General features: G+C 50.0%; 2 long non-coding RNA genes across 3 annotated transcripts; both read right to left on the bottom strand.

Moving 5' to 3' along the window:
• Positions 1-146: 146 nt before the first annotated feature.
• Positions 147-5,203, bottom strand: LOC129603297 (uncharacterized). Of its 2 annotated transcripts, none has more exons than XR_008693060.1 (2): positions 4,888-5,203; positions 147-1,535 (listed from the first exon to the last, which is right to left on the bottom strand). It is a non-coding gene; the product is annotated as an uncharacterized LOC129603297 (long non-coding RNA). The 2 variants fall into 2 exon arrangements; XR_008693061.1 differs by having other exon boundaries at positions 147-1,760.
• Positions 5,204-5,793: 590 nt separating this feature from the next.
• Positions 5,794-11,494, bottom strand: LOC114844081 (uncharacterized). The gene is made up of 3 exons (XR_003783681.2): positions 10,460-11,494; positions 6,218-6,397; positions 5,794-6,142 (listed from the first exon to the last, which is right to left on the bottom strand). It is a non-coding gene; the product is annotated as an uncharacterized LOC114844081 (long non-coding RNA).
• Positions 11,495-22,761: the final 11,267 nt, after the last annotated feature.

The raw sequence follows: 22,761 nt of genomic DNA on the forward strand, positions 1-22,761 counted from the left end.
AACAATTACCCTTTTTGTGTAGAAGTGCTGTCAACGCCTCCTATACAAACCAGACTCAGAAAAGAGCTGCACTTCTAAATGATTTCTGTTGACTTAATGCATTTTGTAGCTTCTTATTTGACAGTGACTCATAACTTAAGGCGTAGCAGATGCTAGATTTGTTTTTATTATTCACAAAGCAAGACAGAAAGAAAATGATGAATGATGTGATGAATGAACAAACAAATTCAACAGATTTAAGCTCATTGTCTTCAGTTCAGTGTTCAGGAACCACTAATTAGACGGAAAACAAAAACTGGGGAAAGAAAACGCACATGTACAGCAGTGAAATGCATTTAAATAAATGTCAAATCCTTATTTCCATAAATTAACAAGTAATTAAAACATCAACATGTGTGAGCTTTATAATCAACAAATATACAGTATAGTCTTTAATTAGTAACATAAATGAATACTTAATGAGTCTCTTGTGTCGCTGCCTTTGTAATTGCAATTTACAGTGTTTGGAACAAACTGAGCAACATTGTGAAAGTGTCATTTACAGACTGGAAAAATCTACCCGCAAATTATAACCTGTTCTGTCCCCATATTAATTGATTGCATCCCTCCGCACTGTATCGGCTGTGGAATAATCCAGGCAGCCCCGTCCGGTGAAGCCTCCGCTGCAGCCCAGGCGTCTGATCCAGGCTCTGCACCAACCTCCAGGGAGCGTCGGCCCCTCGCGCCCCGCTGGTCGCCATGGTTACGCACACGGTGGCCCCGCAGATGAAGATGCGATGATTATGATGATGATGGTGTCAGGTTGTCATAGCGCCTCCCTGGAGGGTGTGTGTTTGTGAGGGGTGGGGGGGGGTGGGGGCTGCCCACCATCCTCCATTCGTGACCCCCGTCACCTCCCCGGAGGAGGCGCTCGCCAGGTGAGCGGAGGGAGCACGCGCCGGGGATCACGGGGGCCGGGTCGGACGCGTGCGGCGCCGCGGGCAAGGTCGCGTTGGGCTCAGGCGCCTGTAGCCGGCCTGGTTTCGTAAACACGGGCCGGCTGGAGCAGGGAGGGAGGCGCAGCGCGTCTGCTGATGAGATTCAAATGTGGAATCTCTTCGGGTTTGCTTCAACTTCAGCTCCGTTGCAGTGAGTTTAAACATTTTAAAAGATGAATGTCGGGGGAGGAGGTGGTTTTCCTGTTTTTACACAGGGCGCCAACACTTTCAGCCGGGTGATAATTATCTCACCTTTCAAAAGAAACGCTGTCACTGGATCCTTTATCGGTGGAAAACTATTAATTAGTCCCAGAAATCACCGAGCTTCATGGATGTGTCGTGTCCAAATTGCTTTATTTAATGTCAAAGCTGTTACCGGCCAAATAACCTGCCCGCAAAGTCACCTTGGAACAACGCTGCTTGGTGTTAGCGCCGGCAGCCTGATGTCCCATCAGTGGAGCGGCTCCAAATCTGCCCGGCGATGGCCCATCACCACTTTGGCTCTCTGCGGTTTTGTCTTTGAGTGGGAAAGATGTGCGCATCCCGGGAGTAAAGTTCCTCAAGATCACAAAAAACATCAATGAGTGAATGTAAAAACCACCATTGTTATGTAGACGGAGGCCAGACCTGCAGTGCCTTCTGAGACCAAACTCAGTGAGGCCCATCTGTCTCTTCTCTCGTTTAGTTTTGGGGGTTTGCAGGAGGACATCATTACCCGGCTTCACATCCACTATTCTTGCCTTGGATGCTGTTGATGTCATGTTGGCCCTCGACTCATACATACTGTAATGAAGGATGATTATTTGGTTGGAGGCTACGACCAGAAGGCGGTGGAGGAGGAGACGTCCCTGCAGACTCAGACGTACATTCTCCCGTTATGGAATTAAACTGCAAGTTGGATGTTACTTCCCTCAAACCCAGCGAAACTGATGAAAATCTGGTTTTAATTGTTATTAATAATTATGCCGGCAAACTAATCACGATGGATCTACGTTGTGCCTCTTGTGGTAAGTAAGAAAACCTGCTTTTGATTTTATTAATATACTAATATATGTTTAACTGAGGGTTCATCCACTGGAAAGACTGGCCCATGGGACAAACCCAAAGAGAGCGAGAGAGCGAGCGAGCGAGCGAGCGAGAGAGAGAAAAAGAGAGAGGAAATATTTCAGATGTAGATGGCAGCTGTGGCATCATTTATCACTCACTATGAGCATCACTCAGTGCACCGTTGTGTCTTTTGTCACCTTCGACTTCGTCATTTGCACATTTCAATCGCGTTCTGATCAACATCCTTGTTGTTAACGAATATATAATTACGTATTAAAATCCCCAGCAGTGAAACGGAGGCTTTTGCGTGCAGGCGCGTATTCATTCCCGTTGAGGCCTTCAGCCATTTAAGATTAGCAATTTATTAAGGTTTTTCCAACGGTCATGTCTTATCAACATTCCAACAAAAAGCAGTCATGCTAAAGTTTTTTTTATAAGGACTTTTTTGGCAGTTAATTTAATGAGCTGTCTAATAAACTTCTTCCTGCCAAAATGATTAATTCCATCTTTTGCCTTTGGGTCCAAGTTCATTAAAACGCTATTAATCCGTAGGGGGCCAATCAGAAATAGGCCTATAGTGTGACTTATGTTTGATTTGGAGTCTTCATGACTAATCAGCGCGGGCTGATTGAGTGTTCGCTGATGTACTATAGGTGGCCTGGCAGGATGCTGTGCTGATGGGTGGGCCTTCAGAATAAAATAAGCCGTGTCTCATGTGGAGCAGAGCTTGTTGTGGTGACTCACAGGACCACTGACGGACTCCAGACAACAGGTCTGATGCATCATGGGTAGGATCGGATCGCCTGCACAGCCGCGAGCAGTAGCAGCTACTGCGCTGTACTTAGGCTTGCTTTCGGAAATACTCCTTAAGCAATTTAATTCCTCCGGAGTTACTTTGTGCTCCAGTCCTATCCACCCGAGAGCCCTGACATCATTAATCCATTAAACTTTAAATTCCAGAGGATTTTTAGCTCTCCTGCTCCCAGATTAGCAGTTCAGTGCATTTCTGTGTCAGTTCACTGGGTTGAAATTAATTTCTCGACTAATTTAGTAATTGCACGCCAAAGCTTTTTTTATCTGTGCGGAAGATCGTCTGCGCCGCGTTGCTGCTGTGTTGCAGGTTAGCTGGGCTTTTTTTTGGGGGGGGGGGGGCATCACAAGTAGTAATATTCCACTTTTGGCATCCGCAGTAACGGAACATCAAACCCACGCTGGTTGTCACATGACCCGTCACGGGACGCCCCGCATCGGGAGCCAGGCGATGCAAAATGATCATGTGCGCATGCTTTTAACGGCGTTCTCTGAATGTCTGAGTATTGTAAATTACTGCGTGGCAGCTCTGGACGAGTGCTTGATTCACTGCTGCAGCCTGCTTTTCCCATTACGGATAAACCCCTGTGACACGCTGATGCGGAGGCCACTGTGTGCGTAAACGTGCTGCAATAAATGCTCTTAGCGGTGTGGGAGGGTGGCGCTGGGGGAGGATGCTGGGCACATGTGCGATGATGAGCGTCTCTCTCTCTCTCTCTCTCTCTCTCGCTCGCTCGCTCGCGCCCGTCCACAGCGTGAGTCACCGCGTCTCTCGGCGCCCGTCTGCTCTCCAGAGAAGCGCGCGGACGCGAGCGGACCAATGACGGCTGGACGCTGTCTCCGCTCCTCGCGCCGACCCCCGTCTGACATCTCTGCCTCTCAGCGTGACTGGAGCAGGGGTCGAGGGGGGAGGGGGGGTGTCATACGAGGATATTACCCAAAAACGACGCGTCTCCTCGGCTGAGGCTCAGCGTCCCCGTTGCAAACATGACAGCCTCTAAAATGCACGTCACGCTGTTGTGACACTGACTGGAATTACACTGAATTACCAGTTTGTAGTGAGGCGTATGTTTTTTTTTCCATTTTTGTCTCCACGTTCCCGCGACGCCGACTTTACCGCTTTGCTCGCAGCTCCGTCTCAGAAGATGCACATGTACATGAGGCGCGCCCCGCTATCACAGCTCACTCAGAACCCTCACACACACGCGCGCGCGTGTGCGCACGCACGTACACACACGCCCGCCCGAGGTGTGAGAGTCGTGATAATGGCGTGTCTCGCGAACCCAGTCATCGCGTGTCACTCCTGACAGCCGCCGCTCGCCTCCTCGCCTCGCGCGCGCAGGCACGCGGGCTCAAATATGCGATCGCTGTCACGGAAGGTATGAACTACGGGGGGCTGACAGGTTGTGATGAGGGAATATGTTGTGTACAAGACTGCTGGGGTGTTTAGGAGTAGCTGGAGCGCGCCGAGGAGCGGCCCCGGTCTTCCGGTTCATATCGGAGGGGGGGGGGGGGGGTCGCGTGATCTCGGGCCTCGCGGCTGCTTTCCGGTCCTCGCGTGTGCGGATCCACTGCAGTGCAGTCAGGAAGAATGGCGCGTTTTTTTTCCCGCCATCATCCCTAATCCCGTGACTGCAGCTGTACACACAATGGCTAATCCCATCACGACTCAATTGTGCGTGGAAATAAAGACACACGTCGGCCGCGAAGGAGGGAGTTATTTGCTGCAGCTCAAAGGGGGCACGGCGTGGTGTCGCGCGTCCGCCGGGGCCCAGCGAACGGTATTAAATGTTCACCTGCCGGTACCTCTGGGCTTGGACCGGGGCCAGCGCGGCTCCCGCGGTTATTAGAGCGGCGACAACGGGGGAAAACAAGCCCCCTGTATTCAAAGAGCTCTAGTTACTGGACGCTAACGCTCCGCCTCACATACTGTAGCAAACAGGCGCTCCCTCCTCGGGGCAACGGGGCTTTTTACCCGGTGTAAGGCTTCTGTGAAATGTATTATTCAAGCAACAGACAGCAGTGAATTAGAATATTATTGCTCGTTGCTTACATGGAGGGGGTTCCGGCTCTGCTTGCGCGTGTCCGCCCGCCCTGGCCTCCGTTCCTCCTGCTGCTCCACTGAATCCTGTGCACTGGCTCAAATAATGAGCAGTCCCACCCAAGGGGGGCAATTAGCTTCTTAATGTGTCTAATGTGATAGAGGGTTTGCTCCGATGAATGGGACTCGCTGTAGTAGCGAGCGCTGCCACGCGACGCCCGCCGCCGCCGTCTGCGACGCTGGCGTCGTGTGCGCGGCGGGATCGAGCCCGGAACGCGACCGCGCAGGGACCGCGAACACCTGTGGGACTCGCCGCCTGAAGATCGGCGCGCGCACTTAACGCTCGGGGGCGACGTTGGCCTCGGGGAGCCGTATCACCCCCCCCCCCCCCCCCCCCCCCCCCCCCCCCCCCCCCCCCCCCCACACACACACACGCACACACACACTCCAATCAGGCACGGAGGCAGGACGGGCTCTTGGAATTTTAATCAAAAGGAGAATATTGAATGTGTGGAGTTTAAAAATGTGCGTCTCAAACAAAATGCTCCCAACTGCAGTATCTTTGATGTGGAGGAACCCTCCTCCTCCCGTCCTCCTGCATGAATGGAATTATTCCTCCTGTGTGTAGCGAGGGGGGGCCCCGGGCGCTACTGTATGACCCTCATTACATGAACTGCACATACAGTGAAAACCCCTCTGTCTCTGTATTTGCCCTGTTTGCTCTATTCTTGAGTCGGGCGGCGGCTGAGACAGGGTGATGAATAGTTAGAAAAAAGGTTGGGATGTGTACGCTGACCTATATTTCAGCACAACAAACGCTAATGGAGCTGCTGCAACCGCCGTAATTTAAACAATTATCATCTAATAACACATCAGCTTCAATTAGCATTCGTTGCTTGCTTCATTCCAAATCTGTTGGACGCGTGGTGCTGCTGAAACCACTGGACCCGACCCGGTGATAACACCTAGTGGCTCCGACACCACGCGTGGGCCCATCACATGCTGCCAGTCACTCCATCCATTAATATGAAATGGTGATAACAGCCGCTTAAAAGACATTACAGTCATTAAATGGTTCTTAGAATAGCAAGTGAAAAGTGGGTCATCTCTGGCGACTCTCCCTCTGTTAGCTAATTACCCCACTACTGAGTCAGATTACCCACAGCACTTAATGGAGAGACTGTATGTCAGTCCACGGCTTCTTGTGCAAAAACTGGGGCAGTTTCCCATCGGAAACGTTCCAGCAACGCACGCTCAGGTTCCCCGTCTGAAACACAGACCGCGAATATGTTGTTAAATGCAATCAGATGCAGCTCGGATTAGACGACGAGGATTATTGTACCTCAGTTTTCCCCTGTGATGGTTGGAAGAAGCCGAGGCTGAACAGCTGAATAACAAGAGGATGGGGCTTTCAGGGCTGCTTTAGTTTATACTGGGCTCTGTGCAAATCCATGACAATAGACTGGAGAGACAAAGGTCACCATGGAAGCAGCCTGTCAGTCGGGAGCTGGTGTCTTCACAACTGTCACAAAAGCAAAGAAAAACAATGGGAGAAAATAATTATGTGATCCAGCAACCCAGTAACGTTTCATCAGTTTCTGATTTCTGCACCTGACTTCATTTCTGCGTATAGTTCCAGTTCAAATCCTCCAACCCTGCGTCCTCAAACCGAAGCGTCTCAGTAAACACAGCTGTTCGGCCGCCATGTGTGACTAATGACGCTGAGGCGCGAGCGGTTGGCTGCTTCTAAAGTATCACTATAACTGCAACGCAGGGAGAAGGAGAGCGAGGTGATAGGGGAGCGTCAGCATAATGGAGAATGGAGGAGCCTCACAGATGCTGCCGGTCTATCAGAAGCGGAGACACGCGAAATTAAAACGAAATGTCCAATTAATCGCCGCCAATGCAAAAAGATCTGCTGCACAAGCAAGATAATAACAGTTATAACAGCAGCTGTGTGGTGGACGGGGCTGAAGGATTTCAACCAACTGTTAAACTGACAGGCTTCCTGCTTTTATCGCTCCTTTAGTGGTGTATTTTATCGCGTCTGGTTTGAAAATGTAAAACATCTGAAATGCACGTTCAGTGATAATCACAGTTTACTGTAGCCTAAATCCTGACCCCAGGGCTGACTCTGTGCTTCACCACAGGTTTTAGGTGCACATGGATCATAGTATGGGCTGGAACCTGTGTGTTCACATGATGCTGTGTTCCATAATTCCAGAGTTGTTCTTCATTTGTTCTATCCTGATTTTGAGAGTTTATTGCCTGAATGCTGGGTTTTGGTTCTGACAAACGCCGTCTCTGAAGCCTTGTGTTGTGTTGTGAAGCAGTAAGAGGGTGGGGGGCCTGAGGGGCTCGGCCGGGAGGGGGGGGGCAGGACCGACAAGTGATTTGTAAATATATGAGATCTATATGAGAGCTGTTGTGGAACCCAACACAAAGCGCCCCGCGTCGGTTCTCCACCGGGTTCCATCCTTTTAGCTCGCAACCGGGCCGGTTCCCAGTGCAGTGACTCAACGACTTGGTTGGAAAAGCTAACAATCCGGTCAGTCCCAGTACCGTACGGTGCCGGCGTGTTGTCAATGTCGTGTCGCCTGCAACTCTCCTCTGTTTCTCCCTAATCCGGGCTGAAGATTAAAGGTGACCGGTGCTTGTGCCACCAGGGCCCCTGAGGGCTGCTTCCCCTGAGAGGCGCAGGGTGCCAGACTTCCACTTCGCTCCTAATGTGACACGTCTTTTCATAATCCTCCTTCATCCTGCACATTCTTGCCATTTGCACTTTCATTTTTTTTTTTGTATTCATAATGAAAAGCGTTAACAATCTATGCTTCTTCTAATTACACACGGTGAGATGCGCCAGGCCCTTATATGCACACATCATGAATACTCTATGAGACACGCGAGGCACTTTATGGTTTGAATCAGTTGAGCAGAAGACAGTAATGTATTTTACTTGTGCTCTAACAACTAGGCTGTGTGTGACGCTTTCCTATTACTCGTGGCTAGAGCATATGGCGAGCACTTTGCCGGGCCTTTAATTAGCCCAGCAGTCCAAACGCGGCCGCCCCAGTGAAGGCGAGCAATCGAATCAAGCAAAACAATGGAGGAAGAAGAAGAGGAGAGGAATCTGTGTGAAGTAAGGCGACGGTGGGGGTGGGACGTCAAACTATTATGTAATTCCTGCCGCTTGATTATGAAAGGGATCAAAAGTGCAACTGTAAGAGACTCCGGTTCCACCGGCAGCGCGCGCGCGCACACATGCTAATCACCGCTCTGTGAAGTTCACGGCTAATTGTTCCTCCTGAGAGGTGTCTGGCATCCTCTGGAGCTCCTGCTGTGGAGACGGAGATGCTGTTGCACGCTGTGTTGTCAGACAGGCCCAGGAAGCGCCGCGCAGCGTCATTAGACAGCCCCCCCCCCCTCCCCTCTCCAACACCACCACCACCAGTGCTTCTCAACAGTAAAGACACGGGTCAGGATGTGTTTTTGTACAGTGACTGACGAAGGCGTTAGTGGCCTTAGAGTCACTGCACGATCAGGTTCCTGCCGCGTTCACATCCTCTACACTGGGCAACGTGTTTGTTTTCCCACAAGCTATGTTGCCTAGCAACACAAAAAAAACACACACATGTCACACAGTGGGTCAGTTTATATTTTCCTTTCCTTCAATAGAAAAATCTCCAAATCACATTAAATCTTGTTACAAGGATAATCAAGCAATTCAATTATAATAATGAATAAATCTGCTATTATCACCTTTAATAACATCCAACATGATTACATTTCAAACACTAGCCTAATTTTGAATATACGTGGATGATTTCACCTTAATTGCATGTCTGTGTAATTTCTGGCATTGTGGATCTTTACATGACATGTGTGGATGTTGGCTGTTCAGCTTCCCAGATCTTCTGCAGAGACAGAAGATCACACGCGCCCCTGTTCCTCACATCTCCCTTTCATTCCGTCCCATTTCCACACTTTTGCGCTCCCACATCTTTTATTCCTCTCTTCTCGTCGTATTTCTCTTCCGTGCCCTTTTTTTTCCGGCCGGCTCAGCTTCACCTCTCTCCTCTCAGCCCGGCTGCTCTGGGACGGTCCCTCATCACTCTACATGAAAATATCCTCTCCTCACTGTTTGCCGCGCTGTGTTCCCCTCATCTCGACCGTGTAATAATAGAGTCAGGGGGGACATCCTTTGCTGTTTTCACTGAGCGCCTGTTCGTGGAAGACGAAAGGAGCCCAAAAGCGGAAAAGGGGGAAGCGATGTCACCCACAGCGGAGCAAGCACGACGAATGCACTTTGACTAAATCTCCCCTTTAGCCACTTATTATTATTCAGAAAGTCCAAACTCCGCTCTACCGCAGCTCTAGAGCTGCATATAAAATGTGAGGGCTGCGTTTGTAGATGGTAAACAAACACAGTTTCATGAGGCTGAGATTGAGAACAACCACAGGTTACTGCTTTACATTCACATGAAGGCCACTGATTGAAAAATCCAAAGTATGATCCACTGTTATTCACCCATTTTTAAGAAACAGACTCCCACCGTGCACCTCTTTACTACAGCCCACCAACAAGGCATAACAGCACATGTACAATTAACACGCGGCAGATGGTCCAAGTTCACATCAAATCAATGCCAAGCATTATGTGATGGGGGGGGGGCCAGACCACCCCCCACCCCTCCCCAGGGGGCCGCTACGACGTCACTGCCGCTGATGCATGGTTTCATTTGACAGGTTTGAGCCTGTGTGTTCAGTGTCACATTGGAGAATCCATTACTTTATATTACCTGTGATCAGTGATGAAAGGAAGCTGCAGCCAGAATGATGATGGTGATGGTGACGAAGATCACCCTGACCTTGTTTTTTTTTACTCCTGTGTAAGATGTGCATGGGGTGCAGATAATTCAGCAAGAAACTTAAATTTGCTATTACAGCGGCTTTCTGCGTAAATTGATCATGAACTTTGACGCGCGGTTCATTTTGCTTGAATGAAAAATAATCTGCTCTTGACTTTAAACATGTAACCAGTTCACCACAGACGTCCACACAGCAGCTTTGCACAGATCTTCCACTGGCGGAGCTTCATTTCAGGCTCAGTCATACATTTATTCCACATGGTAATGGAGTCGCACCAACAATGAAAAAGACATCAAAGGTCAGTCACAGATTTTCGAATTTGCTTCAAAATCTTAATGTTGTGGGAGAACAGAGCATTTATGCGTCGCCGTGCCTGTACGGCGTCAGCGCTGATTATCAGTGAAGTGTTGCAGTAATGGCCTTGCTCCAGGGTTTCAACAAAATATTAATTAGACGTTGCTGTGTTTATGAGTCAGCTGTGGTAGTTACGCAACCCAGGCAACCGAAGCAGCCAAGCGTTTGGGACGTGAATCCACCAAAACACAAATGTGCCATGTTGGTATTTATGCATGAAAGCAAGGTGCTGTTAGCGGAACCGCACAATCATTAGTCACTTCAATGTTTTCTTGACACGTGCACATCAATAATTCATGACGGAGAATCAATACAGTCGGAATGAAAGTGTGTTCAGCGGAGGCGTCTGGAGCAAACTTACTGTGGGACTCAGAGAGGAAGCGGTTTCTGAGCATCCGTGCTAATTAAGCGTTTCCCAACCAAAGCCTGCAGTCGCTCCGTCTCCCTCTGTCTTTATTATTCCTGCCCCTCCTCGTCTTCGCCGGCCGCTCTCATTTGTATTCCGCCGGCGTCTCCTCCTCCCAGTGTGTGACTCTGCAGAGCAGGTGTCCGCGGCTGTGGCTCAGACTATGATCGCCCCGTGATAAGCTGCCTCACGCAGGCTGAGGCCCCGAGTTTTCCACTGATGAGGGTGATGAGTGGCATGTTTTCAGCCTCCGTAATGGGAGCGCGGCAAGTGAAGTGCATTAATGGCGTGCGAACAGTTTGTAGCTCAGCCGTGTGACATGCAAGACTTAAAATGAATCAAACAACACAGTTCAAATAACTTATTTGTCAAGTCAACGACAGATATCAAAAGAATTCAACATTTACTGAATTGTATTCATTTAACCCCCACCCCCTCCCAGAAACTGTTCTGTCAGCAATAATAAATAATAAATAATAAATAATAAATAATAAATAATAAATAATAAATAATAAATAATAAATAATAAATAATAATGTAGACACGAGTGTGGCCATGGCCTATTAAATAGGTGTATGTGGTTTTACAAATGTAGCTTTAGGCTTGTTTTTATACTTAAACAGTGATTTGTTGTTTTATATTGGTGTTGTGTAAAGTTTCTCTTCATTGGTTGCATTTAAATGGGTTGAGAGGAACCAGAGTGATTGGGTGAACTCCTGCCATTGACCAGCGGCCATAATTACAAAGCGCACGCCCACAGAGATCAGACATGTTCTATTTGTGTGAGAGCAGTTTGCCTTGAAGGCCTTGAGCGGAGCATGTGTGTTAAAGGAAACATTAGTTATTTGGTTAAGTTAGTCAGTGATGTTTTGTTGGTTTCAAGGCTTTACGTCGACCAACCGGCAGCGGGTGGGTGGCGTTTTCTGTTTCTCACTGAATGAAGCATTCCCCCGTGATCTGCTGCGAGTGCGATGCTCCCTGTTCCCGGCATCCGGCACGAAACCACAGCGATTATCTCCTGTAATCTTTAATAACGTCCCAGGGAGGCAGGCGGGAGGCGAGGAGGAAGGAGATGGAGAGATGAAGTGTCAGTGAATGCTTTGACCTCACCACAAGATTACAACTACCTCAGCATAATGAAGTTCATATCGCAGACAAACTCGATAGCGAAAATGCATTTTTTACCAGCGGTCCACGCGGCGCGGCTGCTGCACAGTCCTGGACGTGGGTTCATTATTTTTCAACAGCGCTGCTGTTGATCATTTTTTACAAATTAGTCAAGGGTTTGGAGGAACTAATGCTTCAAAATCTATTTATTCAGTTGGGTTGGGAGTGCTTTTAAGCCAGAGCTGTTGGTTCAAAACAGTGTTTAATTAAAATAAAACCCAACTTTGTGACTTTGGTCACAGGAGTAATGTTTGTGTCAAAGTTTCTTCGACAAATGAGGCCTCGGGGCTTTTCACTCCCCACCGAGCTGTAACCTTTATGTCAGTGTGTGCATCTGGGTGTATAATTGAAAAATGACTATAAATAAATTAAGAATGCCAAAGTAACATTATGTGATGTAAATGAAAGCTGATGGGAAACTACTGAAACTCTGAACCTCCAACAATTGCATTGCTGTTTCCCCCCAAATCTAAATTAGAACACATGTTCAGAGAAGTTCAAGGTAATTATAAGTACCTGAGTGCAGGTACTCATGTCTGAATAAAGGGAAGTGTTAGAATTATCTGTATGTGTGGGAAGAATGGTTTAATCCTCAAGCGGCCAAGTCAGTGGTCTTTGCAGGGAGGGGGTTGTACAGGTTGCTCTCAGCATTAACGTGAGTCGATGGCCTCATGTTTATTTGCCTGTGATCACGGATGAAGATTCATGGTGGCCGCTGCCGCTCCGTGTCCGCCGCGAATCCGGGAAGGATATTTATGTTGACAGCGCTCCTTCTCCCACCGAGCCCGGAAGGAGGATCACACAATCTGTCACTCAGATTGATGCCTCCCCTGACGGCGCAAGTTAAAAGGAGAGGAGGAGGAGGTAATGAAGAGGGGATGGAGGACGGAGAACGCGCCCAGGGTTAGAAAACGCACCAAGATGATCTTTTGCTGCTGCATCGTTGATATTCAGCTCATTGCGCCGACGTTCACGCGCGGTCACAACGATTGCGCTGCGCGTTGTGGGAAAAAGGGGCAAAGCCGCGGCGTTTCACGGAGCGATGGGTGAACGCGTCTTTGATGTGCAGCCCGTTGATTGGATGAGGAAGGAAAGCGTGTAGAGAGCAGCTTGGTCATACAATATGGATCAAATGAAAAGGAAATAAATCCTATGTGATGTCGTTGGCACGACCTCATTGTGTTTCGTTGAAATATTTATTGTTGTGTAATTGTGTGTTTTCGCAGGTCGCTGGGAATGAATTCCCCGTCTTCAGGTGCTTTGATATCAGAAATGATCTGTTTCCAGGTTGTGGCCCCTCATTGTGCCACGGACGTTTCCTTTGTGCACGGTGAGTGCCGCCACATAGCCACGAAAGGAAACATAATCCAATTCCCACCTTCATTCACAGGACAGAGTGTTCAAACCAAACAATAACCGTCGCCTCGCCCCCCGTTCGCTCGCCGAGGCCGCGCACGTGAGAACAAGTGAACAAATGAATGTTTCATGAATGCTTTTATGACGGGAAAACGTAAATGAGGATGAGCGAGTGAATGAATGGTTAACGAACGCTTGTTTAATGAAAAGGTCTTATTAAGTGAAGCGCTGACTCAGCGCGTGAAAGCGCCGCATTATACTGCGGCGACGCATTCAGAGGAACAAGCCGCGCTAATCAGTCGGACGTGATTGACAGGAGAGACATATTGAATTAGCGCTTGACTGTCGCCTCTGTTTGTTGTGGGTAACAGCAGACAAACATGGCGCCCGCCTCGGCCCACGCCGGGCTTCTCCATCTGAGGCCCACGCGCGAGGGATGTGCTGTATATCATTTGCCTCATTAGCTGTTGTTGTCATATTTTCTCTTCTCATGCGGAGAGGTGGAGAATAAAAATGACTTCATTTTCCCCTTATGTGCTCTGGTTCTAGTGTTTTCAGTGGTTCAGCTTGTTCCTGACGAACGGTTGCCTTCAGAGCAACACAACGTTGCGTGTGTGTCTTATTATCACCGTTGATCGTAATGTTTAGAGCCAATTTGGTGCAACTGGCGTCTCTTAAGAGCTTTTCCTGCTGCCTCTATCGCTCTCTGGACCGGCCCGACCGCCGAGCCCGACCCAGTGGATGAGGTGCCCAGCAGGTACAAAATACACCAGCGTGGCACGATTTTAATAGGACACAACCCACCTGAGCTATTAAACAAATATGTCTTACTGCAAAAAGATACACAAACTCAATGCACCTGGAAAGACACAGACATTATAATCAGTGTTATCCTTTAAATGGCATTTTGCAAAACAAGACTGCTGATAATATTCACTAAAGTGTTCAAACGTTCAAACCCGTGACCTTCAGGTTTGAATTCTGCCGGCGTGGGCGTAGAGGTTGTGCAGAACGGTTAGTGAGGATGGCGGCACGGTGGTGAAAAGACATCCCTGGCTGAGCTTTGTGACCGCCAGCAGCTATGCATTAAACACCCACTTTAATGTAATAGTTAACTGTCATGAAGAGGCTTCAAGGTCACATCAAAGTCCTCTCCACGACACGCAGGTGCTTCAGGTGTTTGGCCGTAGCCCACTTACTGTAAGACTGACTGACCAAAGACAGGCTACGATGGTCGGGAAAGAGAGTATCTGTAAAATAAGTGTCAGTGCCTTTTCCCCATCTGTGCCCTGGGGTCCATTATCTCATAATCCGTCCATGTGTGTGACAGTCATTTCAGCATATATTTAGGGCCATGATTTATTCATGACATGTATTATTTTGTAAATGTATTTGAAGAGCGTTCTGAGGTGATTCAACGTGTCCTTCGGGGTCATCCGGGGGAAAGCGGCTCATCACCCAGTGTCGGGGGGACACCTGACTGGTTTTCAACCTTCTAGCGCAAAACTGAGCCATTTCACGCCAATAACCGTTATTATGCCTCGTATTAGCTTAGCGGAGACAACGCACCAAGTGGCAGAAGCCGCTCTGTCTCCTGTTTGACCTTCCACACCCACACTAACACACACCACTCTGCATATGCTCTCCCCCTCTGTTCCTCCCCGCCTCCCTCCTATCTCCCCATCTCCTCCCTCTCTCTCTCTCCCCTGTTGCTACAGTTGCGTTAGGGGGAAATGGGGCTTAACAAAAATATTGTCAAACTGCCTGGAAAGCCGAAGGGAAGAAGCTGGGCGAGCATATCCAAATAGCCTCCATTTGAATTGCTAATTTGAGCTCTAAAATAAAAAAAAAGTGTTGACAGAGCTCAGAGCAGAGCGGAGGCAAGTAGGTCCTTAATAAAGCAACAGTGTTAACTTTTGGGTGAGCGGCTTCAGTGTGAGATCAAAGCATTTAAAAACAGGGCAGACTTAAGCTTTTTGGGGGACCTTTCTCACCAATACCCCTCTCTCTCTCTCTCTCTCTCTCTCTCTCTCTCTCTCTCTCTCTCTCATGGTTTCCCACTAATTCTGTTCCTTCAGTCGCTATCCTCCTCAATCCCCTTTTCTCACAGCGAGGGCTTTTGGATGAGAGCCGCTACTTCCTCAAAGAGCATGCAAATGCGTGAATATATGTGCAACAGAGACAGAGAGTGAGGCAAGAAGAAGGTGAGCTTCGTCAGACGTGTCTAAAATGGGCTGCCTCCATGTAAACCCACTGATGTGCATCAAAAGAAAAGGGAAACGTGCTTTAGTCCCGCTAACAGGCCGCGTCCATATGTCATGAAAAGGTCTCCATCGCGTGTTCACGTATGCTAAGTGTGTGCGTTGGGGCGTGTAGAACCTCTTGTGGTGCACGGGGGACACGCAACTGGTGGGAGAAACATGCCCACACGCAAAAATAGACAAGCGAACGAATGGACGTGATCAATCATCTGTCATTGGTTATTAATGATAGTGATAAAATCTTTCCTATCTTTGCTCAGAACATCTGCCATGAAATCAAACAGAATATTGTGTCTGACACTGATCTTTGAATCCTTTTACACCTAAAACCAACGTCGTCCTGTGCTTGGGCCAAAAGGAGCCGTGAACGAGGCATTTGATCTCAGCTTTGGACCGTGTTTCCGATGAAATAATTCAAGTTCAACAAAAAATGGAGGCGGAAAATGTTCGTGAAACAGAGAATCCGTAATCTGACCATCTGCTCGGTGTTTATGAGGAATTAATAGACGATGAAAGGCGGACGAAAACTAGGTGGTAAACAAAAATGAAATGAGACATGGACATAAATGAACAGAGTCTAGACCAAGTTCTCCCGAAGGAAACTGTGGGTTCCTACAGTACTTTTCTGAATTATGAAGTACCTATGCTGCTGCAGCACCTGCACCTCTCGGTCAGTGCGTTGCCAGTAGAACGGCGTTGCATCAGACGTTCACCTGGTCGTGGAGGCAAATCTAGGTCAGGCGCCGCCGGGTCACAGCTCTGACCCAGTAACGAGCCCGCTGTCGGCCCGCCTCGCCGGCACGCGGCGCCGCTTCCGTCCCTCCGCGTTACGCCGCCGCCGCCAGACGAGCAGCGAGACAGGGGGATCCAGCTGCTCGATCGTCTGCAGCATCAGCAGACGAAGGCGTCCGGGTTGCCAGGTTGATGACAGCTGGCTCCCGGCTTCGGCTCCCGAAAAGATGTTGCTTAAATTAGCGGGCTATGCAACGTGGAAGGAGATAAGCCGAGACAGCGATGGGGTTTAGGAACCACACGTGGAATGGGTTTGACAGCGTAGGAGCCTCAGAAGCATCATCATCAGAACACTGTGACCCTCTGACTTTCATGTGACCTTGGAACAGGAGGAAACCCTTCAGTGATGCTCCTGATGAAAGCCAAGTTTCTCCTCCTCGTCCTCGTCTCTAATAACAAGAAACTGTTGCGACCGCACTTCTGCAGCAGTCCGACTGTGCCGCGCGACTTTCCAAGAACCTCTTTCAGCAGCAGAAAGCGCTAGATCGATATCTGATAGAGAGACACAAGAAAAATGTTCTCCTTCACTTTGAGTTCATTTTCCGGGCTTCATAAAATGAACACGCTGCACCTCGGTGTAATTCTTAAAATTCCAGTAAGAAAACATGGACTCGCGTCATATTTGCCATATTTATTTGCCTCACAGCGAACAAACTATCCAGCACTGATAGGAGCAGCAGTCGAACCCGATGTCCTAAGAAAGGTCAGCCTCTCCAAATGTCAGCGTCAACACAGAAAAGGAGACATGTAGGGCCTGTATCCATTTTACCAACCCTGTTATTCTTCCTGAGAAAAGGAAAATCAATTAGCAGGTGGCACATTACGCAGCTTATGGTTAGTTTAGGACGACCCCCTCCCCTTTTTTTGTACGTCTGTTCCTTCTGCTTTTCTTACACGTCGGGTCTTACTCCACCTTCCGTCAGTACCTGCCTGAGAAGCTCCACCACGGCAGTGTTTGTTAACGTAATGCCGGAGCAATGCGCTAATCTGCCATTAATGCAGTGGGAGACAGGGGCTTACTGGTGTTTCTCTTACAAATCCACCCCCAGAAAGCCCTGAATGGGCTTCTGCACGGCATCGCAGCAGAGCAGCGTGAGGAGACGGGAGGCGGGAGGAGGAGGAGGGGAGGTGAGGATGAAGAGCAGAGGATGGATGGGGGGGGGCTGTAGGCGTGAAAATGAATGTGCACAGTGTGTGTGTGTGTGTGTGTGTGTGTGTGTGTGTGTGTGTGTGTGTGTGTGTGTGTGTGTGTGTGTGTGCTCAAACGTAGCTTTTATGGCTGCTTACGTGGGAACACACGAGAGAGAGAGAGCGAGAGAGAGAGAGGTGACAAGAAAAATCACGCAGGAAGGGGGGAGTCGGAGGGAAAGGAGGACAAAAGGCAGGGTTGGTGGCTGAGTGGGTGCTCTGATTGTAGAATTAGGGTTTGTGGGCTGTAAAATTGTAGCATGTAATAGGTGGAATGGATGCGGCATTCACTTACTGTAATGCTGAGCTCAGATATCGCTCTCGCCCTCACCTCCTTCGACCTTTTTCAAATATAAAACAGACCTCCCTCCTCCCTCTGCGCGTTCGTGACAGCCAAACTGTAAGGAGCCCACCCCCACCCACCCACCCCCCGGTGTCACCGTAGTGCATCCCAGGCATGACTAACACCTTTCTGAAGGCTGTCCATCTGCGGCGGGAGCAGGCGGGGCGCCGGAGCAGGGGTCTGAAATGGAGCAGTCCTGACAGGCAGATGGCCCGGCTCCTCCGTGCCAGGCCTGAGCCCGGTTCCCCCCACCCCCGCGACTCACCTCCTCTTGGCTCGGTCCATCTGCGGACCGGCCTCCGGGGGGACGAGCGCGGCCCACCTCGGCCGACGGAGGGCCCCGTGGCGCGGGTCCATTTTTGTTCTGGTTCGATTTAACGAGTCAGAGGTCGGCCAGACAATAAAATACACTTAGCAGAAGGGAAAACCGCCCACGCTCATCCAAAGAGCTGCCCTCCTAAAGGTAAGTGAAGGTTTTTTTTTTTTTTTCTTCTTCTTCTCCACCAAACACTCTTGGCTTTCCGTGGGCAGTTGCCATGACTACAGCAAAGTAAGCGACCACCTGTGGGCTCGCTTCTGATGTACAGAAGGAGGAAAAAAAAATGGCAAAAAGGAGACAAATCACCAGACCGCAAACTGATTGACCACGAGTACCCTGGAATAAATCCAGCATTTCAAATCCTGTGATGTTTCGAGACATGCGTGCAGGCAGATGAAAACATCTCGATTCAGCGGACGGGCCCACGGAGTCTCGGGATCAGACGACGGGTTTTTGTCCGGGTCAGAGCCTCTTGAACCCCCCCAGAGCAACGTGCTCCACGGACTCCACTGCTCGGCATCAATCTGCAGAGCTGCTGTCCAGGCAAAGAGCAGATCAGGTTTCTTCACTGGACAGTACTCAACCCTTGACCTGGCTCCCCTTGAAGCCCTGCTACTCCCAAGTAGTTGCTATGGTTACTGTAAATCGGGTGGTAGCTATTAGGCGCAGCCCTGTCGGATGCAGAGTTGCTCGGGAAGAGATATAAATTTGTCCGAGCCCCTCAGCAAGTGTAATTGAATGTTGTCAGGGAGGCGACCCGTCAATAAATTACCTATTTATTCCTGGCCTTGAACAAGGTGACTGCATGTAATATGTGCCAGCGCTGTGCAGGGTGGTGCTGAGCGTGAGAGCAGAGGTGGATCCCAGCGTCTGAGCTCCCCGTCCAGTCGAGCGCAGCCGCCGCGCTGATGTGTGTGTGTGTGTGCGTGTGTGTGTGTGTGTTTGTGTGTGTGTGTGTGTGTGTGTGTGTGTGTGTGCGTGTGTGTGCGTGTGTGTGTGTGTGTGTGCATGCGTGTGTTGACGCGGTGCCAGCGCTGCAGTCTGGCGAGGCAGCGCGGCGTGTCGGCTGCACAGCTGCACGCGGGCGGCTCCCATTGGCCGGGGTTAACGGGGTAGAGAGCACATCTGCATCGGAGCGGGTCACGGATGAGTGAGGCCACAGCAGAAGCTGTCATGCTCCCATTCCCGCTCGCCTGCATGCGGGTTTCTGTGCAGGGGAACTGCACGACTGTGGATCCAGTTTGCTTTACTGTCACACAGGAACGGCTTCGGTGAATGGGAATATTATTCATTATAACAACAGCATTTACTTAATGCTTGCTGCAAACTCACGTCCGTGTGCACATCCCTGTTGCGTAAGAAGCAATGGACCAAAATCCTGCAGGTACTGGAGAGAATAAACGCGGCGCGACCACAGACTCCATTCAGTTTCATAACCAACTCGGGTCATTCACACACCTCGGGTGCGAAGGGTTCAAGAAGCCTCCCGGCGTCAGACAGACAGCGGCTGAGCTCCTCGCTGGCTACTTGTTATTCATCTGAAGGAGAGTTCACGCTTGTTTATGCATGTGCCGTCCCCGGCCTCACTGCGCTCCACGGCCGAGCACAAATGTGAGCGTACGCCGTACGCCGTGCATAAATATGTATTTATGCTTAATTGTATCTCAGCACACAGCAGTATCTATGTAGGACAGTAGCGTGTAGCGCTCGTTGTTTACACAGCGCATTTACATTAGAAAGACGCGCTACAATAGACGGCCTCGCCGCGTAGATCCGACAGCCGGGGGTTTTAGCGCCGGAACCCGTCGTCCTTATTGTCTGCCTCACCCGGGGAGTGTGGAATTAGCAGATTAGCCGAGCGGAGGGGCGGGAAGACGGCGGCGATGGCGGCGCAGGCGTAAGGATCCGAGTCCCGGAAGCACGCGGGCCCCGGCGAGCGCTAGCAGGCCGCGCTAACGCTAAAGCCGGCGACTCCGCTCCTTTTTCTCCGGAGTCTAAATGTGTGTTGAGACGGTCTATGAAGTGGAGCGTGGAGGTGGGGGGCATATTTCCCCGTACCTCGGATCCAGTGGCTGAGTCACTGCAGATGGAGGCATTTTTCATGCTGCATTGCTGCTCAGCTCCCTTCGCTGCCTTATTTTTTATGTCACCCCTCCCCAAGGATGTCGGCGTCTTAAGGAGCCCCCTGACTGTGATTAATGGAACAGGCCGCTGTTACCGGCTGACGTTTGAGCTTCTTCCGCCGCGGCCGGCAGATTATTCAAACCTCCATCGGGCCTCTCGTGTGTGTGTGTGTGTGCTTTTCATTTGACTCCGTCTTCACATCCCTGCAAACAGGTTGCCTGTGTTAATGTGGATCGGAGCCACGTGCGTGCGCTGACGAAAAAAAAAAAAAAGTTTCTGGAGAATCACTGCGTTCGTTCGCGCGAACGCCCCCCCCCCCCCCACGGAACAAATCAAAACTGGGTCAGAGCCTCAAAATATCAGGAGAGGAGCCTTATTATCATTTCCGTGTTTTGTTCGAGCGTCACATTCTGCCAGATAGAAACTCTGTGAACAATAGGTTGGCACATTTAGGATGGAGATGAGGATGCAGTGGGAGGGAGGATGCACAGGCTCTGGATGCCGGAGGAGCCGACTCAGCGCTTGTCTGATGGTCCGAAGCAGCCGCCAGCGTCCGAATACGCCCTCGTCAACAGCTTGGTGAACTCTTCCCCCGCAACTTGATCAAAGCTCCCAGTTTGGGCCCCAGACCCAGTCGAATATCTAAAGTCCAATCTCCGGGGCAGCGAGCGGAGACCCCGACGGCGCCGCTGCGTGCGATGATGATGTGCACGCGGGTGGTTGAATATGAACGGCACGTGCACAGGACGGCGAGCGTGCACAGGCGTGCATGCGGGTAGACGCGCCTGTCAGGGCCGCGACGGCTGAGGTCTGAAGTCATTCGGATGCGCTTGATGGGAAATCAAATGCCCCCCCCATCCCCCTCCTCCTCCCCCGACTCCCCCCTCGCCGACTCCCCGCGCTGAGCTCCACTTTTTATGACACGCTCCTAAAAGACGAGCTCCGTGCGGATGTGCAAAATATTCCCATCTCGGCTCGTCATTTACCCCAGATCGAGTCTCAACGCCTTGTTTGGCTTTAAAAAGCGAGAGCTTAAGGCAACGGAGGGATAAAATTTGACAAAACGTTTACGTACAAAGCTCGTTCACTGGTTTCAAAACAGTTACATGTCTTAGAAAAAATTAAGTAAATTAAGATGTGCTCAAATAGTCTTGATCCTAGAGGATTTGTTCTGGAAACAGGTGGAGGAAGAGTTGTTTTATTTTGAAAGGCAGACCTGGACCTGCTGAGAGACAGCAACACGTCAGGAGGTCAAAAACCTGAACAAATACAAAGACTTTAAGAGTTTAATAAGGAAAATAGAGCAAAAGGAACGTTTAGATGCAGAAAGATTTTTTTCTCTATCACTTCCGTAAACTTGTCAGATTTCTAGTTTGTTGTGCAGGCTTCCTGAGAGTCGTGGCTCCGGCTGCCCAGCGTTCTCCGCCCTGCGTTCTCCGTCCTGCGCCGTCGGTCCGGGTTCTGCGCTTTTCTGAGCGAGCCGCCTCTTCCCCGTGCGTTCTCTGACACTCGACTTGGGAATTCATCCGCTGAAATGTGCCACACACGCGCCCACGTGACCCGCTGCACACGTCGCATGCGGAGGATGAAACCCATCCACACACACACACACACGCACAAACACAAATACAGTGATTGTGTTTTGGCTCCGTTTTCTCCAGGGTGGTGACAAGTATTTTTCCTCTCACATGGTTGAAATGAAATCCAATTATATCTGTAATGGCTCTCCAACTTTCCTTCTGCTTTGAAGGAGTCGGCTCGCTTGAGTCACCGCTGTTGGACCCAAATGTGTTCAGTAAACCGGTGATGCGCAATGGGGCAAATGTGCAACGGAGACAGATGCAGTGTGTGTGTTTGTGACAGCGTGTGGAGGAGCCACTGTTTCCCTTTTTTCAGAAGTGACTAAACTCGTGTCAAACTATTACGGTGCTGAATGTGCGGCATGTTGCGGTGATAGCTGTCTATTTGCATATTTTAATTAAATAGCTGGAATTTAGAATTAATCACGTCCTAAATTTATGGGGTAATTATATGGTGTTTGTCCTTGACTTCCAAGCGTCACCCACCCGTGAATAAATTCATCATAGTCCTGTGACGGCAGGCGAAGTTACGCTGACACCTTCAAACTTTGTTTCCTCCACTTACCCCCCAATTACCTTCTTTTACTTTCCCTCCTGACACAATAAATCACACACTGTCACATTGTCTTTGTCATCGGGCCCCCGGTGACAATTTGATCGCGGCGCCGCGTGGGCGGAGGGAGCGCAGACAATGTGCTCCGATCTGAGGGCGTGCGCGTTGGGATGAGCGCTTGTCTGAAAGGGCTGAGACTCGGGCAGGAGAAGGTCACGGGGGGTCGAGGCGTGTGTGTGTGTGTGTGTGTGTGTGTGTGTGTGTGTGTGTGTGTGTGTGTGTGTGTGTGTGTGTGTGTGTGTGTGTGTGTGTGTGTGTGTGTGTGCGCCAGGCTGTTTAAGCTCCGATGAAGGGCCTCTTTGACCGACCGGACGTCATGTGTTTCCATGGCATCTCAGAGAGGCGCCTGTGTGCTGCTGTGAGTTGCTTAGTGTGCAAAACACTGGCGTCCCACTCCAGTACAGCTCCAGTACATCGACCAGTAAGACGCGAAGCTGCGTATAACTTCCGTGCATGTAATTTATGTAGATTAAACGTTGGCATCTGCGTCGCCCATGGTTCACTGAAACTGGAC

Source organism: Betta splendens, chromosome 17, assembly GCF_900634795.4.
Source record: "Betta splendens chromosome 17, fBetSpl5.4, whole genome shotgun sequence".
NCBI classification, from domain to species: domain Eukaryota; kingdom Metazoa; phylum Chordata; class Actinopteri; order Anabantiformes; family Osphronemidae; genus Betta; species Betta splendens.